Raw genomic sequence first — 19755 nt, 5'->3', positions numbered from 1 at the left:
GCTTTGGACCATATACTCATTTTCAGTATATCAATTCTCCCAATCCATGAACATGGTATATTTCTCGATCTATTTGTGTCCTCTTTGATTTATTTCATCAGTGTTTTATAGTTTGCCATATATAGGTCTTTGTTTCTTCAGGTAGATATATTCCTAAGTATTTTATTCTTTTTGTTGCAATGGTGAATGGAATTGTTTCCTTAATCTCTCTTTCTGTTTTCTCATTGTTAGTGTATAGGAATGCAAGGGATTTCTGTGTGTTAATTTTATATTCTGCAAATTATATTCATGATTAGCTCTAGTAATTTTCTGGTAGAGTCTTTAGGGTTTTCTATCTGCAAAGAGTGAGAGTTTTAATTCTTCTTTTCCAATCTGGATTCCTTTTATTTCTTTTTCTTCTCTAATTGCTGTGGCCAAAACTTCCTAAACTATGTTGAATAATAGTGGTGAGAGTGTGCACCCTTGCCTTGTTCCTGATTTTAGGGGAAATGCTTTCAATTTTTCACCATTGAGGATAATGTTTGCTGTGAGTTTGTCATATATAGCTTTTATTATGTTGAGGTATGTTCCTTTTATTCCCGCTTTCTGGTTTTTATCATAAATGGATGTTGAATTTGTCAAAGGCTTTCTCTGCATCTATTGAGATAATCATATGGTTTTTATCTTTCAATTTTTTAATGCAGTATATTACATTTATTTATTTGTGGATATTAAAGAATCCTTGCATCCCTGGGATAAAGCCCATTTAGTCATGATGTATGATCTTTTTAATATGTTGTTGGATTCTGTTTGCTAGAATTTTGTTATGGATTTTTGCATCTATGTTCATAAAAAAGACAAAGAAGGACACTACATTATGTTCAAAGAATCAATCCAAGAAGAAGATATAACAATTATAAATATATATGCACCCAACATAGGAGCACTGCAATATGTAAGGCAAATGCTAACAAGTATGAAAGGGGAAATTAACAATAACACAATAATAGTGGGAGACTTTAATACCCCATTCACAACTATGGATAGATCAACTAAACAGAAAATTAACAAAGAAACACAAGTTTAAATGAAACAATGAACCAGTTAGACCTAATTGATATCTATAGGGTATTTCACCCCAAAACAACGAATTTCACCTTTTTCTCAAGTGTGCATGGAATCTTCTCCAGGATAGATCACATCCTGGGCCATAAATCAAGCCTTGGTAAATTCAAAAAATTTGAAATCATTCCAAGCATCTTTTCTGACCACAATGCAGTAAGATTAGATGTCAATTACAGGAATAAAAAATTTATTAAAAATTCCAACATATGAAGGCTAAACAACTGGCTTCTGAATAATCAACAAATCACAGAAGAAATCAAAAAAGAAATCATAATATGCATAGAAATGAATGAAAATGAAAACACAACAACCCAAAACCTATGGGACACTGTAAAATTTGTGCTAAGGAGAATGTTCATAGCAATACAGGCTTACCTCAAGAAACAAGAAAAAAGTCAAATAAATAACCTAACTCTACACCTAAAGCAACTAGAAAGGAAGAAATGAAGAACTCCAGGGTTAATAGAAGGAAAAAAATCTTAAAAATTAGGGTAGAAATAAATGCAAAAAAAGAGAGAGAGAGAGAGACCATAGCAAAAATCAACAAAGCTAAAAGCTGGTTCTTTGAGAAGATAAATTAAATAGACAAACCTTTAGCCAGACTCATCAAGAAACAAAGGGAGAAGAGGCAAATCAATAAAATTAGAAATGAAAATGGAGAAATCACAACAGATAACACAGAAATACAAAGGATCATAAGAGATTACTATCAGCAACTATAATGCAATAAAATAGAAAACTTAGAAGAAATGGACAAATTCTTAGAAAAATATAACCTTCTAAAACTGAACCAGGAAGAAATAGAAAATCTTAACAGACCCATCACAAGCACAGAAATCAAAACTGTAATCAGAAATCTTCCAGCAAACAAAAGCTAGGACCAGACAGCTTCACAGCTAAATTCTACCAAAAATTTAAAGAAGAGCTAACACCTATCTTACTCAAACTCTTCCAGAAAATTTCAGGAGAAGGTAAATTTCCAAACTCATTCTATGAGGCCACCATCACCCTAATACCACAGCCAGACAAAGATGTCACACCCAAAAAAAGAAAACTACAGGCCAGTATCACTGATGAACATATGTGTAAAAATCGTTAACACAAGATTTTAAAAGAATCTTCAGCATTGAGCTTCCTGGGTGACTCAGATGGTAAAGAACCTGCCTGCAATGCAGAAGATCTAGATTTGATCCCTGGGTTGGGAAGATCCTGTGGAGAGTAGAAGGGCAATCCAACCCATTATTCTCACTTGGAGAATTTCATGGAGAGAGGAACCAAGTGGGCTATAGTCCATGAGGTTGCAAACAGTCCGACATGACTGAGTGACTAATACTTTCACTTTTCAACACTGACAGAAGTTTCTATACTTTTAATGCTTTAACAAAAGGAATTTTATAGTTAGATTATTAACTACTTCAGTCTAAATAAAGGAATAAGTGTTAAGCGAAATAAATTATATTTAAAAGAATAATCAGTCTCTGTGAATCTGTAAAAACACTTTCTAGGAAAATATTATCAATATAGTATATTTGCAAATATTCCCAGGAGAAAAACAGAATGCTTAGGAATAAAGTATCTAAATTTCTCATTACTGAACAGTATCATTGAAGATTCATCAAACTAGCTCAACCATAAAGGCAATAAATCTAATTAAACTGTTCATTCTCTTTTTTATCTTATGCTGCTCCAGCTCCAGCAGCCAGGGGATCAGCCTGAATGATGAGTGGTGTCAGTGAGAAATGATGAGGCCTCTGACTCAAGGTATGGGACTACATGTTTATTTCAAGCATCAGGTTCTCTTTTTCACTTTTTCAAAAGCATTAGGTCAGAGGTTTGACATTTTCAGTTCCCCCTCACCCAGATTGTTGTCTCATTGTTGCCCTTCAAAGAGAGTTCCTGCTTCAGCGATTCTCTCAGAATCGTGCTTACTTGTGATTACATTGTAACTCATGCTGATGTCTGGGGTGCATACCTCATTCCTCAGTTTATTTCTTATTTTTCTAAATTCTGCTTGCCCCTAGTATCCTAAGATCACTATCTCCTAAAAAGGCTTATAACTATTCTTAATTATCCCTAAATCCTAAACTCAGCAAACCTCTTTTGCCATAAACATTTCCCTCACAAACAGGTCTCAGATAACAATCTTTCCCATGGCCTCAAGCTGTGGCCTATGTGCTCATCCTGGGACATTCTTTGCAAAAATCCTTGAACAAATGTCAATGGTTACTTTATAGATTATTTTCTGGGCACAAATGCAGAAAGCTTTGTGCTTTCTCACGCTTCTCTCAAGAACAGTTAGCACCTTAACATTCTTTCCAGCCAACTCAACTGAAGAAAGGAAGAAACAAGTCAGAATCACAAGAACTAACTCCTTCATCCCGAGTCTGTGCCTGCGGAATGAGGAGAGGGGGCTGGGGCCCTGCCTCCATTTTGTCAGGTATGCCTAACATGGCTCCCAATATTATGCCACTCTGGAGAAGAAAGGATAAAGAATCATCATTTAAAAGATAATAATATTTCATCTTCAGCAAGCAATTCTTAATGATTACATTATATCATTTATTTGTGCTATTAAAATGTTCATATTTTGCCAAAAGCTAATCATAAAATTAGACTCTGCACTAGTCAATTTTAGATTAGGTATATACCTGACATCAGTTTCATTGTATTTATAAATTGGAGAAGGGGAAGCATACTTAAAAATGTGTATCATATAAATGTTTCAACTTGTTAGTCACTGAATAGATTTGTATTCAAGATGGGAATAGTTGATTAATGAGAAAACAAATATTAATCACCTATTTGCCTAGTAGGTTCAAATTTGAAGTGTAATCATTTCATAAATATAAATTATTTGGCTAAATTATTGAAATTTAGAATTCATTGTCTTTTTTTCCAACTAAAAGCAGGTAAATAATAAAACAAACCCAGCTGCCACAAGGGCATGCAGGTTTACAATTATAATGTTAATGGCTTCATGGCTAAAATTTGATATGATTTAGCATGGCAAAATATTTGGATTTTTGCTGTGACTTGAAAGAAATGTAATATTTCATTACCTTTTTATTTCTTCTCCATAACTGGGATAATATATTTAAGTATAATACATACATTATACTCAGTCACTCAATAAATTAAATACCCATAGAAGAACACATTCAGATACACATTGCATATTGTTTTGCTTTAAAACCTCTGAAAATTCTGTTTTTTTGTGAACACCACTATATGGAATTTAGAGCTTTTTTTGTTTAGTGTAGGTAACTGTGCACCACTTCTTTCTGCCATGTTCATTTTTCACATGAGTTTCCTAATACAAGGAAGAAATACTAGAGTTTAAATTATCATTTAGACATGAAGAAAGATAAGGATATTGCCTACAAAAGAACCCTAATAGAGCCAAAGAGAAGTGTGAGGGAGATCTCAACAGAGAGACAAAAATATGATTTCCTAAACACATTCATATCATCCTACCTAATTTTTGAGGTGGAATGAAGGAATTAAAGTGTGTAACAACAAGACCTTACATAGCTTGACATATCTAGAAGTATTGGGGCCTAAAATTGATGTTCTTCAGCGATCAATGCAAAGAAATCGAGGAAAACAACAGAATGGGAAAGAATAGAGATCTCTTCAAGAAAATTAGAGATAACAAGGGAACATTTCCTGGAAAGATGGGCTTGATAAAGGACAGAAATGGTCTGGACCTAACAGAAGCAGAAGATATTAAGAAAAGGTGGCAAGAATACACAGAAGAACTGTACAAAAAAGATCTTCATGACCCAGATAATGATAATGGTGAGATCTCTCACCTAGAGCCAGACATCCCAGAATGCGAAGTCAAGTGGGCCTTAGAAAGCATCACTAGGAACAAAGCTAGTGATGGAATTGAGTTGAGCTGTTTCAAATCCTGAAAGATGATGCTGTGAAAGTGCTGCACTCAATATGCCATCAAATTTGGAAAACTCAGCAGTGCCCACAGCACTGGTCAGTTTTCATTCCAATCCCAAAGAAAGGCAATGCCAAAGAGTGCTCAAACTAATGCACAATTGCACTCATCTCACATGCTAGTAAAGTAATGCTCAAATTCTCCAAGCCAGGCTTCAGCAATACGTGAACCGTGAAATCCTTGATGTTCAAGCTGGTTTTAGAAAAGGCAGAGGAAACAGAGATCAAATTGCCAACATCCACTGGATCATGGAAAAAGCAAGAGAGTTCCAGAAAAACATCTATTTCTGCTTTATTGACTATGCCAAAACCTTTGACTGTGTGGATCACAATAAACTGTGGAAAATTCTGAAAGAGATGGGAATACCAGACCACCTAACCTGCCTCTTGAGAAATCTGTATGCAGGTCAGGAAGCAACAGTTAGAACTGGACATGGAACATCAGGCCACTTTCAAATAGGAAAAGGAGTATGTCAAAGCTGTATATTTTACCCTGCTTATTTAACTTATATGCAGAGTACATTGTGAGAAATGCTGGGCTGGAAGAAGCACAAGCTGGAATCAAGATTGCCAGGAGAAATATCAATAACCTCAGATATGCAGATGACACCACCCTTACGCCAGAAAGTGAAGAGGAACTAAAGAGCCTCTTGATGAAAGTGAAAGAGGAGAGTGAAAAAGTTGGCTTAAAGCTCAACATTCAGAAAACGAAATCATGGCATCTGGTCCCATCACTTCATGGGAAATAGATAGGGAAACAGTGGAAACAGTGTCAGACTTTATTCTTTTGGGCTCCAAAATCACTCCAGATGTTGACTGCAGCCATGAAATTAAAAGACGCTTACTCCTTGGAAGAAAAGTTATGACCAACCTAGTTAGTATATTCAAAAGCAGAGACATTGCTTTGCCGACTAAGGTCCGTCTAGTCAAGGCTATGGTTTTTCCTGTGGTCATGTATGGACGTGAGAGTTGGACTGTGAAAAAGGCTGAGAGCTGAAGAATTGATGCTTTTGAACTGTGGTGTTGGAGAAGACTCTTGAGAGTCCCTTGGACTGCAAGGAGATCCAACCAGTCCATTCTGAAGGAGATCAGCCCTGGGATTTCTTTGGAAGGAATGATGCTAAAGCTGAAACTCCAGTACTTTGGCTACCTCATGTGAAGAGTGACTCATTTGAAAAGACTCTGATGCTGGGAGGAATTGGGGGCAGGAGGAGAAGGGGACGACCAAGGATGAGATGGCTATATGGCATCAGGGACTTGATGGACGTGAGTCTGAGTGAACTCCGGGAGATGGTGATGAACAGGGAGGCCTGGCGTGCTACGATTCATGGGGTCGCAAAGAGTCAGACACGGCTGAGTGACTGAACTGAACTAAACTAAACTAAAGATATTGATGAATGAGGAAATTTAAAAAAAAAAAGAAAGAAATAGAGTTACAAATATAAACAGCATGGTTACCAGGGGGTAAGAGGAGAGAGGGATAAATTGGAAGATTGTGATGGACATATACACATTAGTATACATAAAACAGATAACTAATCAGAATCTACTGTATAGCACAGGAAACTCTAATCAATATTCTGTAATAGCCTTTACGGGAAAAGAATGTAAAAATGAGTGTATATATGTATATGTATAACTGATTCCATAATCTGCCTGCAATGCAGGAGAACTGGGTTTGATCCTTGGGTTGGGAAGACCCCCTAGAGTAGGGCATGGCAACCCACTCTGGTATTCTTGCCTGGAGAATCCCCATGGACAGAAGAGACTGGTACACTACAATCCATGGGTTTGCAGAGGTCAGACAGGACTGAACAACTAAACATAGAACATAAATAATTCACTTTGCTGTTCACTTGAAACTAACACAACATTGTAAATCAATTATATACCAATAAAATATTTTAAAAAATTTAACTTATTCCCAAAAATCTAAATCCCCAAATCCAGAGATTTATCATAATTTTTGTTGAAATTTTTAAGAAAATGTAAAATGCAATAACTTTTATTTCAACATTAATCAAATGAATTATGTATATTGAGCAATTTCTGGAAAAAGTGTTAAAAACTATGTGTTAAATTTATTATTGGGTAAAACATTTATTTTCTCATTCATGATATCAGTGTTCACATATTTATTAGAATCATTAGTTAGCTGCTTACTCGAGTATTTAAGATTATAATTTTGTATCATGTAATTCCAATTTGAATCCCCTATTTAAATTAAAATTAGTGTATTCCTCATTTTATCTATTCTCTGCTTAAAAGAAATAATTTAAAACTAATGGAACCAAAGATTATATGTACAAGAGAAATATAACATATGTCATAGGTTTGTCATAGGTTTCATACTGTACAAAATGTATTAAAACATCAATTCAGCTTAATTTTTAAGGAGCCTTATCAAAAGATTATTATTAAATTGAAAATACTGAAATTATCAACAGTTTAAAATGTATGTAAAATTTTCTTTATGCAAAAATAAACATGGACAATTAAGATAAAACTAGAACATGATTTCTTAATAAGATTTGAGCATAAATATTATAAAGCAGTTTACTCAGTTAATTCGTGAAAATCTTATATTTTGCAGGCCACTATTTCAAAGACGGTTTCATGAAAGCTGGTATTAGTTTTATCTCGTTTTTTACTTTTTTACTTTATAATTTTTTTTACTCAATTGATTTGAAAATCTTAATTTAACATACATGGTGAAGATTTTCTGACACAACTGTTTAAAATGTATTTTATTATTCTGACTTGTGACCTTTGATCTTAGAGAACTGGTTAATCTTGATCAACTCAAAGGATGAGATCCCATGTGGATGAATTCAGAGTGTAATTTATTTCATGTTCAGAAAAGGACACAAAGCCATTAATTTGTGTGATATGTAAGCTAAACATTTTGCTATTGTCCACCTCAGTAAATCTCAGACCAGCATTTTGCAGACTAATATTTTATACCAAATATATTTATATACATTGCAAACTTTAGTCACAACTTCTTTACTATTGACCTCTTTGTATTCGGTTGGCCAAAATGGTTGGTCTTTTCCATCAGATATTGCATAAAAATCTGAATTAACTTTCTATCCAACACAATATTATCTAACATTATAAACATATCTCAAAAGATATCTAAATGCTATTGATTTCAGCATTTACTGATCTCTAGTTGATCTTTGTTTCTGATTTACACTGGCTGCATGTTATACTGTGTGATTGTGTGCCTGTTGGTGAGCAAGATGGTAAGGGAGACACAAAGTAACTAATACTTGATACTTGATAAATAATATTTTGTTTGATAAGTAACATACTAAGTAGCTTGGGTAAAGAAACAATATCCCATATAACACTGTGAATCACACAGTGAATTCTGGTAATGAGTCGTCTTTTTAGGAGATCTAAAAATGTGGCTGAGAAATAGACTAAAGACGAGTAGTAAATATTCTCTAATCACTGGTTATTATGCAAAATGACTGAAAAGTTTTCTATAAAGTGTTATATTTTCAAATCTATCTTTTAGTCACTAGAACCAGAAAAAAATTGGCTCTTGCTAATAATAATAGGTTATTACATAATTTAGACCTGTTTATCTTATGAGGATTCATGGGTTATCCACATAGACCTTTCAAAATATTCAGTTAAATATTACAGAGTTTAAAGAAATGATTATTGCTAGAAAAAGAGATGTGTGAGCTATCTTCAGAGTAACATTTCAAACAAAATAAGTAGAAGATTTTTCTAGATATAACAATTAGGTTAAAAAAAAAAAGAGGAATAAATAGTGAAAATTGATACAAGTATTAAAGAGAAAAAAGGAACAGAACCAATGAAGAAGAGACGTATAGAGATACAAGAGAAAAATCTGTTAGTTACTGTGATAATTTTTATGTGTCAACTTGGCTAGATTCAGATGATCAGTTGACTGGTCAAATCCAGTCTATATGTTGTTGTATGGCATTTTTTAGATGTGATTAACATTTATTATTATAAGATCCTGATGCTGGGAAAGATTGAAGGCTGGAGGAGAAGGGGATGACAGAGGATGAGATGATTGAATGGCATCACCGACTCAACAGACAGGAGTGTAAGTAAACTCCAGGAGTTGGTGATGGACTGGGAGGCCTGGTGTTATGCAGTCCGTGGGGTCACAAAGAGTCTGACACGACCCAGTGACTGAACTGAACTGAACGTTTATTATAATCACTAGACTTTAAATAAAGCAGGTTACCCTCCTTAATATGCATTGACCTCATCCAATCAGTTGAAAAATTTTAAGAATAAACAAAGAGTTTTCCTAAACCTTAAAAAAGGAATTCTTCCTCAGTACTGCAACATAGACACATCTGAGTTTCCAGCCTGGCTGACCTACCTTTTGGATCTCAAAGTCAAGATCACAACATCAACTCTTGTCTGAATTTCTAGCCTGCCTGCTTACACTGTATATATCAGACTTGTTTGCCTCTAAGCATGAACCATATGCTTAAAGTAAATTTCTCTGTTTAGATAGATAGATCTTCATCTATTTATGTTTTTCCAGAGAATCCCGACTAATACAGTGGTTAAAGATAGAGTATTAAGGGCAAAATAATAGCCAGTTCATGGAATGCTCTAGACGACTAAAAAGCATAAAAATGGATAAAAATTTAATTATATTTTCAAACTGAAGTCAATAGTGACATTTGAAAGAACACTTTTGCAGGAACTATAGCTAACAGAATTTATGTTTAAGTCTACTGTGAGTTTGTGACATACGAAAAAGGGAATTCATAAGAGAGAAAGCTCATGGAGGAAATTTAGTAATGGAATAAATCATAGAGATGTAAGAGAAAAATCAAAAGGAAAAGGACATTTACTTGTTTTGCTTTATTTTGAAAAATTGTTTGAACACAAGGAAAGAAACAGTAAAGGAAAGGATATCAAGGGCATAACTTTTTTTAAAAATTGATCCACAAAGAACCTAGAAAAAGAGAAGAAGGAGTTGCCGAATGAGGCAACCCACTGCAGTATTCTTGCTGGATAAACCCATAGACATAGAAGCCTGGCAAGCTATAGTTCTTGGGGTTACAAAGAACCCTTCGGGGTCACAAAGACTTTAGCAACTGAGCATGCACATAGGACAGATAACATACAAAAATTAGTATCAAAAAATATAAAAGATAAATTGAATCATATTACAAAACTTAAGGTTTTATTTAAGCATAAATTTGATTTCAATTGGGAAGGACTCCACCTAGCAGATAGGAAGGAGCTCCCAGGAGTTATGTAGAATGAAAAACTTACAGGCAAAAGAAAGCAGAAATAAGGAAATTGTGCAGGCAAAAATGCAGGTAATTAGAAGATTACTTTCATGAAGGAGATTAAGGCAGATTACCTAACTAGTGCTGGTCAGGAGATTTCAAATGACTGGCTTAATGTTCCATTTCTGGAAGATCTCCAAGTATAATTAAGTTAAATTTTGATTTGTTGATGGGGAGCTCAGAATAAGTGACTGCATTTTGGGCCTGTTGTCCTTTTTAAAAATCAACAAAAGAAAGTTTTCACTAAATATTAATTTTAAAAGTTTGCATATTATTCTGCTTGTGTAGAAATTAGACTGGAAAGAAAGATCCACAAATATTCATAACAGGTAGTTTTCTCTAGTTTATTTTGCTTTTCTCAGTTGTGCTTAGTAGATATTCTTAACTGTGTCTACAGTGTTAAAAGTAACTAATAAATAATAAAACATAGATGAGAGCAAATAAGAGAAAATTTAGGGAATATAGAGGCATTAAAAAAGGAAAATTTATTTGATAGGTAGTTCAGTGATAGGGCTTCCCTGGTGGCTCAGCTGGTAAAGAATCTGCTTGCCATGCAGGAGACCCAGGTTTGATCTCTGGGTCAGGAAGATCCACTGGAGAACAGAACGGCGACCCACTCCAGTATTCTTGCCTGATAAATCCCACGGAAAGAGAGGCCTGGTGGGCTACCCTCCATGGGGTCACAAAGAGTAGGACATGACTTAGAGACTAAATAATGACAATTTGGTAAAAATTAATTAAAGTTTCAGATGGGGAAACAGTGGAAACAGTGTCAGACATTTTTTGGGGGGGCTCCAAAATCACTGCAGATGGTGACTGCAGCCATGAAATTAGAAGACGCTTGCTCCTTAGAAGAAAAGTTATGACCAACCTAGATAGCATATTCAAAAGCAGAGATATTACTTTGCAGACTAAGGTCCATCTAGTCAAGGCTATGGTTTTTCCTGTGGTCATGTATGGATGTGAGAGTTGGTCTGTGAAGAAGGCTGAGGGCCGAAGAATTGATGCTTTTGAACTGTGGTGTTGGAGAAGACTCTTGAGAGTCCCTTGGACTGCAAGGAGATCCAACCGGTCCATTCTGAAGGAGATCAGCCCTGGGGTTTCTTTGTAAGGAATGATTCTAATGCTGAAACTCCAGTACTTTGGCCACCTCATGCGAAGCGTTGACTCACTGGGAAAGACTCTGATGCTGGGAGAGATTGGGGGCAGGAGGAGAAGGGGACGACAGAGGATGAGATGGCTGGATGGCATCATTGACTCAATGGACGTGAGTCTGAGTGAACTCTGGGAGTTGGTGATGGACAAGGAGGTCTGGCCTGCTGGAATTCATAGGGTTGCAGAGTCGGACACGACTGAGTGACTGAACTGAACTGAATAATAAAAATAGTTAAACATTTAGAGAAACATATCAGAAATGTGTCTGAAAAGACAGAGAGAAAATTAATTTGAATGCAGGTGCATATGTAGATCCATAACAAGTTCTATTTTAATGGTTTTCATTTTCTCTGTGTAGCTTGGAGTACATATTTAAAGATTGTAAAAAAATTCTACAACATTAAGGACTGATTCAAAATACTCTTGTTACTGGTGATGATTGAAAAACAGGTTGGTAGAAAATGGGCACAAAATGAGAGTCTGCTTGCTTGAACAGTGGAGAATTACCACATGGTAGTTAGTGAATGGTGAGAAATAAAGGATGTATGTCATAAAATTTCAGATCTAAGAAAAAGTTTTTATAAAGGAAGTCTTCATAAACGTGACAATTGGCATGATATATTCAGTATGGGAAGATTTAGATAAACAGGGACAAGTTCCTCGAAGAGAAACATTGTAAGACCAAAAATGACATGATCCAAGTAGGAAAGTTATAAGAAGTGTGCAGTGACTGTGAAACAATTGGTTTGACGAAGTAGCACAAAAGTGGATGAGACCATTTTGTAATCAGTATTAGCTGCGTATATTTTTCACTGCATTTTGTTTTGTTTTTGATTTTCCATATGCCACTAAATATTGCTCAGACAAACAGGTATATTCAAGCACATAACACAGTAAAAAGTGGACAAGCAAGCAAACAGTTGGTACCCACAAGTTAGCCCCAGAGGCTCATTCAGTCATGAACTAACAGCATTTAACTGTGTATCATTGGCTTAACTAATTTTATAAGGCAATGATAATTCTTAATTTCTTAATAGTATTGTTAAAACCGATGCAGAAGTATGAAACATTGGGACTGTTAAGCAAGAAAAGCACATTTTTTAAGTAAAGAATGTCTTTCCATCTAATATTACTTAAACACTATTTTATAAAATAAAATCCTTGGCCTAACTAATTAACAAGATTAAATCATTGTGTGTAAGTTATATAATTTGAGCTTGTTTTACTTAATACAAAATGGAAAGAATAATGAAAAGTGAAAGCCATATATTTCTGTAAAATTTCATTTTCTCAGAATTGTTAATGTTATCAGTCTATGCTATTAGTCACTATGGGCTACTCTCATGGAAATATTCCAATTTAATTTGTTACTGAAATATATAAAGTGTTAGAGATATTGGAAACAACTTTGTCCTTCCTTCTTGAAATTGGTCTTGTTCAGTTTCTAATGCAAAATATTTTTTGATGTTTATGATTAAATCATCCACAGAAATATCATCGGTGTCAAAACTGTCCCTTCTCTCTTATTCATTTCTATATGTTTCTTAGTATTATTTTTCTTTATTTTTGAATTTTAACTCAAATAATAAAGTAAATCTTCATAACAAATGCAAATGTTGAAGTTAAGAAATAAGTTAATCTGTTTGCCTTTTAGTAGGATGTACATATAAAATGATTCTGAAGTAGGATAAAATACAAAGTGTATAGGATAACAAATATTTATTTAAAATGTAAAATATTAGAATTCAATATAAATTTTTAGTCATAAGTTTATGTCACAAAGGCAACAGTGTGAGAATAGGATGATCAATGTTTCACCTTTTGTTTCTCTTTTCTTTTCCATATATTTCACTAAATTTCTTTGACTGATAAGATATCACACATGCACATAGTTACCTGCTGTTTTTCAATTAATTTTATATTTGAAATATTGACATAACTAAATGCTTATTTTTCTTGTCAATCTTCATTTTTATATCTGAATAAAGTATTTATCATTTTATATCTGAATAAGTATCTGAAGATACTTAATCAGCAATAAAGCCATCCTAATAGAAGATTCAGTTCTGTTCAGTTGCTCAGTTGTGTCCAACTCTTTGTGACCCAATGAATCGCAGCAAGCCAGGCCTCCCTGTCGATCACCATCTCCCGGACTTCACTCAAACTTACGTCTATTGAGTCAGTGATGTCATCCAGCCATCTCATCCTCTGTCATCCCCTTCTCCTCCTGCCCCCAATCCCTCCCAGCATCAGAGACTTTTCCAATGAGTCATCTTTTCACATGAGGTGGCCAAAGTACTGGAGTTTCAGCTTTAGTGAAATTCCTTCCAAAGAACATCCAGGGCTGATCTCCTTTAGAATGGACTGATTGGATCTCCTTGCAGTCCGAGAGACTCTCAAGAGTCTTCTCCAACACCACAGTTCAAAAGCATCAATTCTTTGGCCCTCAGCGTTCTTTACAGTCCAACTCTCACATCCATACATGACCACTGGAAAAACCATAGCCTTGACTAAATGGACCTTTGCTGGCAAAGTAATGTGTCTGCTTTTTAATATGCTGTCTAGGTTGGTCATAACTTTCTTTCTGAGGAGCAAGCATCTTTTAATTTCAAGGCTACAGTCACTATCTGCAGTGATTTTGGAGCCCCCAAAAATAAAGTCAGCCACTGTTTTCATTGTTTCCCCATCTATTTCCCATGAAGTGATGGGACCAGATGCCATGATCTTTGTTTTCTGAATGTTGAGCTTTAAGCCAACTTTTTTCACTCTCCTCTTTCACTTTCATCCAGAAGCTCTTTAGTTCCTCTTCCATTTCTCCCATAAGGGTGGTGTTATCTGCATATCTGAGGTTATTGATATTTCTCCAGGCAATCTTGACTCCAGCTTGTGCTTCATCCAGCCCAGCATTTCTCATGATGTATTCTGTATATAAGTTAAATAAGCAGGGGGACAATATGCAGCCTTGATGTATTCCTTTCTCAATTTTGAGTTTGTTTTTCCATGTCCAGTTCTAACTGTTGCTTCCTGACCTGCATACAGATTTCTCAAGAGGCAGGTCAGGTGGTCTGGTATTCCCATCTCTTTCAGAATTTTCCACAGTTTTTGGTTATCCACACAGTCAAAGGCTTTGGCATAGTCAATAAAGCATAAATAGATATTTTTCTGAAAGTCTCTTGCATTTTCCAATGATCCAGCAGATGTTGGGAATTTGATCTCTGATTTCTCTGTATTTTCAAAAACCAGCTTGAACATCTGGAAGTTCATGGTTCACGTATTCCTGAAGTATTGGTTAGCCATCTCAAGAGCTTCCTGGGTAAAATCTGCACCTATACATGAAGAATAGAGAGAGACCCAAGAAAGAGGCAAATAACTCCTGATTGGTAGGAGGCAGGTTAAATAAGCTAGAAAATTTATCCTTATATATGTTCCATTCAAGAGATCGACTTCAGATTTAGGGACACGTGCAGACTGAAAGTGAGGGAATGGGAAAAGGTATTCCATGTTAATGGAATTCAAAAGAAAGCTGGTGTGGCAATACTCATTTCAGACAAATTAAACTTTAAAATAAAGGCTATAACAAGAGACAAAGAAGGACACTATATAATGATAAAGGGATCAACACAAGAAGAAGTTTTAACAAGTGAAAATATATATGCTACCAACATAGAAGCACCTCAATATTTAAGGTGAATGCTAACAGCTATAAAAGGAGAAATCAACAGAAACTTACTAGGTTTGTCTTGAGTGGTCACAATAATAGTTGATCTCTGCATTCACCTGCCAAATCTTTAAAGTTTATAAAGAGGCTTTACCTGGGCTTAGTAAAGGTACTCAGATCGTTTCAACTATACTTTACTCTCTCAAGGATGTGTTCTTGAAACAGCTCCCAGTGTGAGAACAGTAGACAGAGCGTACATTCCAAGTATAGGGCAAAGGGTGAATGTTGATCTCTCCCATTGTCTTGGTCCACCTCAAGAATCACCAGTGGTTACATCCCCTTGATTACCTCTTCCAACAGTATGTAGGAAGAGACTGTAGTGTTTTACCAATCCCTAACTTTTCCAGTTCCAACATCTATATTTTGTGCTTAACATGTTATTATAGTCAAATACTTTATAATAGATTATAGATTTTTCATTGTTCTATATCCAATAAATAACTTTCAATTAATAAGATATTATTTAAACAAAAATATTAGATTTTAAGCTCTTGGAACTTTAGTGATTGAGGGTTACACCACAAGCAATAACATTTGATGAATGTATAGGCAAAAGAGATCTGATTTTATTCATATTTTTAAAGATAGCTTCAAAAGTGGTAGGTAAAATAAAATGAAGTTTACTGATAATATTATGAAATAAACTCACTCTGTACTTTATATATGTACTTTTCTGTTTGTCTTAATATTTAATAATGCTATAATGAATGTTTCATATTCTACTTTTAAGTATGTTGCTTTCCTAAGTATTGCTAAATGCTTCTATATAGTTGAAAAAATGAAGCCTTGATCCTGGCTTTTATGTCTTTTAAAGAGAAAGTGTACTATACCTATGGGAAAAAAGACAAACAAACAAATAAAACAGTGAAAACTATAAATATTGAATGTGATTTAGTTATATTTACAACCCCCAAACTTATTATTTTTGTGAATATATTATAAAATAAAAATATAAATAATAACCTGACATCAGATGAATGGGGCTCTGTCTTAACCCAGGAAGAAATGCAAAGAAGAGGGGGGAGATAAAGAATTAATGCATCTTTGTGCAAAACAGTATCCTTTGATAACATATACTGTTTATGATTCAATTCTCTGCCACATAACATTGATCAGAAATTATGTTATAATCAAATGTAAACACCACATTTGGATTCCTTTGACCAAGTTACTATTGCTCCAAAAATGATGATTGCTGATAATTTAGACAAATCAAATTAATTCAGTATTAGTCTTAGAATTCTATATTCTTACAACAAGCAATTTTGTACTGCAGGTAAAATTATAACATCACTATAAAAAATAATTCCAAGTTTTACATCTGCTTTTGAAAAGTGGAAGAGATTTTCTTGTAAATCCTGTTTCTAGTGCTGATGACATGGTAATACCAACAGATCACTTACCAGCAAGACAGAATTAATAGAAATGTATATTGTAAAAATATTTTGCTTCAACTATATGTATGTGTGTGTGTCTGTGATCAGTTGTTCAGTCTTGTCCAACTCTTTGTGATGGCGTGGACTGTAGCCCACCATGCTCCTCTATTCATGAGCTTTCCAAACAAGAATACTGGAGTGGGTTGCCATTTCTTCCTCCAAGGGATCTTCCTGACCCAGGGCTTGAACTTAGGATTATACATTGCAGGTGAATTCTTTACTACTGAGCCATGTGGGAAACCCTCTACTATACATATATATCTCTACAAGTAAGCTATATGATGCTCTGCCTTCTCTGGCGGAGTATCCTTCATATATCACTAATTGATACACAGATTTGTCTTGAATTTCTAGGGTGAGTCCGCCTTTGTGCTGTAACAACTACTATTTGTTTTCATTGTACTCTACATTATATTCCATGTGCTTGGTGCATTAGTTGTTTTGTTTTCTTTTTTTACATATCTAGTTAAGAGTTGCTTATTATAAATTTCTGGATAGTCAAAAAGAACACAAGTGATTTTGAAAAGTAGTTTGCCCAAATTTTGAAAAGTAATTTGCCCTAACTTATAAAAATGGAATAATAAATTAGCATAGAATGAACTTACATATGTAATCTGTCAATTACATCCTCTTTTCTAAAATAAAAAACATTTAAAGTTGAAAAAAGCTATAATGAAAGTGTGAGCATTGATCCCTTCATTTATGTACCCTAATTTTATTGATGTATAGTCTATCTGCCTGTCTGTGCCATTCTTTGAGGGCTGTTGTGTGATGGCATGCCTTTATTTAGGGACATGTTGGGCTTCTACATTAGACTGGGCAAAGGCTCTTGCTTTTGTCACCTAAGGTTCAACACAGAATCAGTTCAAAACAGAGTAACTGAGCATCATTTCAAAAAGATAATTCAGTCGGTGGTGTTCAGTTGTTAGCAAGGATTTTAAAGCAAGATATTGTATTTAAAACCAACCGGATATATTTAACAGTATGGCACCCCACTCCAGTACTCTCGCCTGGAAAATCCCATGGATAGAGGAGCCTGGTAGGCTGCAGTCCATGGGGTTGCTAAGAGTCAGACACGACTGAGCGACTTCACTTTCACTTTTCACTTTCATGCATTGGAGAAGGAAATGGCAACCACTCCAGTATTCTTGCCTAGAGAATCCCAGGGATGGGGGAGCCTGGTGGGCTTCTGTCTATGAGGTCACACAGAGTCGGACACAACTGAAGCGACTTAGCAGTAGCAGCAGCAGGGTTAAGTAAATTGCCACTGTGATATTTATAAAATTAAAATGTAGTGTGAACAAAATATTTCTGTAAGCTAGTTACTGAAATATGATCTCAAATCTTATGAGCACCAACTCATGGCAGATTCAATATTCAAACTGTAAGTATATGTTAGTATTCTGAAATGGAACTGTGAATTGGATCAAGACAATAAACTTCTACTATTTATTTTAATGCATTATTTTTATTTTACCATAAATATGCATTTGCAGTAAATTGAACTAAGATTTTTTGTAAAGATTTATAGGTATAGGAATTTTAAGGCTAAATAGAGATTCAAAGACATTCTATCCTTGTATTTCATGAACCAATTTTTAAATAATATTAAATATAATATTGTATAAAAATTAGTGAGTTATATGAGTGAAGAATTATAAATACCTAAAATATTAAAAAGGAAATAATAACAATATTTTCTACATCAAATAAAATAGGAATAGTGAAAGAGGATCTACTTGATTAACATCTATCAGAGATCCTAGATATAGATGAATTCCCTCATAAAAAGAAGTATTAATGGAGAATTGATGAAAAAGGTAATACTAGAACTAAATTCCTCAGGATAGAGGAAGTCCTATGTTCTGCAGTTGGAAAGTTCATCAAGCCACATACATTATCATTCAAAAACAAACATCACGGCATGTTCATTTACTCAAGAAAAAAAAAAAAAAGTTCTGTGAAACTGAAAGAAGCTTAAATTAGAAGATTAGAATTGATTTGACCATCTTTTCCCTAGCAAGCAAAACATCAGAGAAATGGAAAAAGCATAAAATCCTCATAGATAAAGTATATACATACCTCACAAGCCTTCTCAAAATTGTTTTAAGATACATTTGAAAATAAATGGAAACTATTAAATCCAAAGGTCTAGAGAAACTTTGATTTTCTTGTAATTCTTAAAACAAACTAGACAAACTAAACTATGAATGATGTAAGTGAATGAGAACTCTAATATTGTACCAGTGATTAAAGGGAGAAAAAAGTTAAGACAATAATAAAAAAAATCACATTAGCTTTGTAAATCTGAAAATTTAAGTCCTGGCATCTATTGAATTTGGAATCCAGGTTGTTATTTTCCTTTCTGGAATTTAAAACAAAATAAAAACCATTTGATGACATGTAAAGACATATTTAATTTAATATTCTATTCTACATCTTGCAATTAAATATGACACTTTATGATTAGACTTTTCACATAGTTATATAATCATAATTATAGTTTATTTTAATTTGTTTTCTTTACATTATCCTTACCATTTCTCCATAATAAAGGATAAAATAATTTTAATGTAAAACAAAGTCAGTTAACACTAATGCAGTGAACCATTACTATTGTATTTGATGATAAATAGCTTTCCTGGTGGAGAAGGCAATGGCACCCGACTCCAGTACTCTTGCCTGGAAAATCCCATGGATGGAGGAGCCTGGTGGGCTGCAGTCCATGGGGTCGCTAAGAGTCGGACACGACTGAGCGATTTCACTTTGACTTTTCACTTTCATGCACTGGAGAAGGAAATGGCACCCCACTCCAGTATTATTGCCTAGAGAATACCAGGAATGGGGAGCCCTGTGGACTGCCATCTATGGGGTCCCACAGAGTCGGACACGACTGAAGCGACTTAGCAGTAGCAGCAGCTTTCCTGATAGCTCAGTTGGTAAAGAATCCACCTGCAATGAAGGAGACTACTGTAGAAGGGATAGGTTACCCACTCCAGTATTCTTGGACTTCCCTTGTGGCTCAGCAGGGAAATAATCTGCCTGCAATCCAGGAAACCTGGGTTTGATCCCTGGATTGGGGAGATCCCCT

This window comes from Capricornis sumatraensis, chromosome 17 (genome assembly GCF_032405125.1).
Source record: "Capricornis sumatraensis isolate serow.1 chromosome 17, serow.2, whole genome shotgun sequence".
NCBI classification, from domain to species: Eukaryota; Metazoa; Chordata; class Mammalia; order Artiodactyla; family Bovidae; genus Capricornis; species Capricornis sumatraensis.
This window is presented reverse-complemented; position numbering follows the sequence as displayed.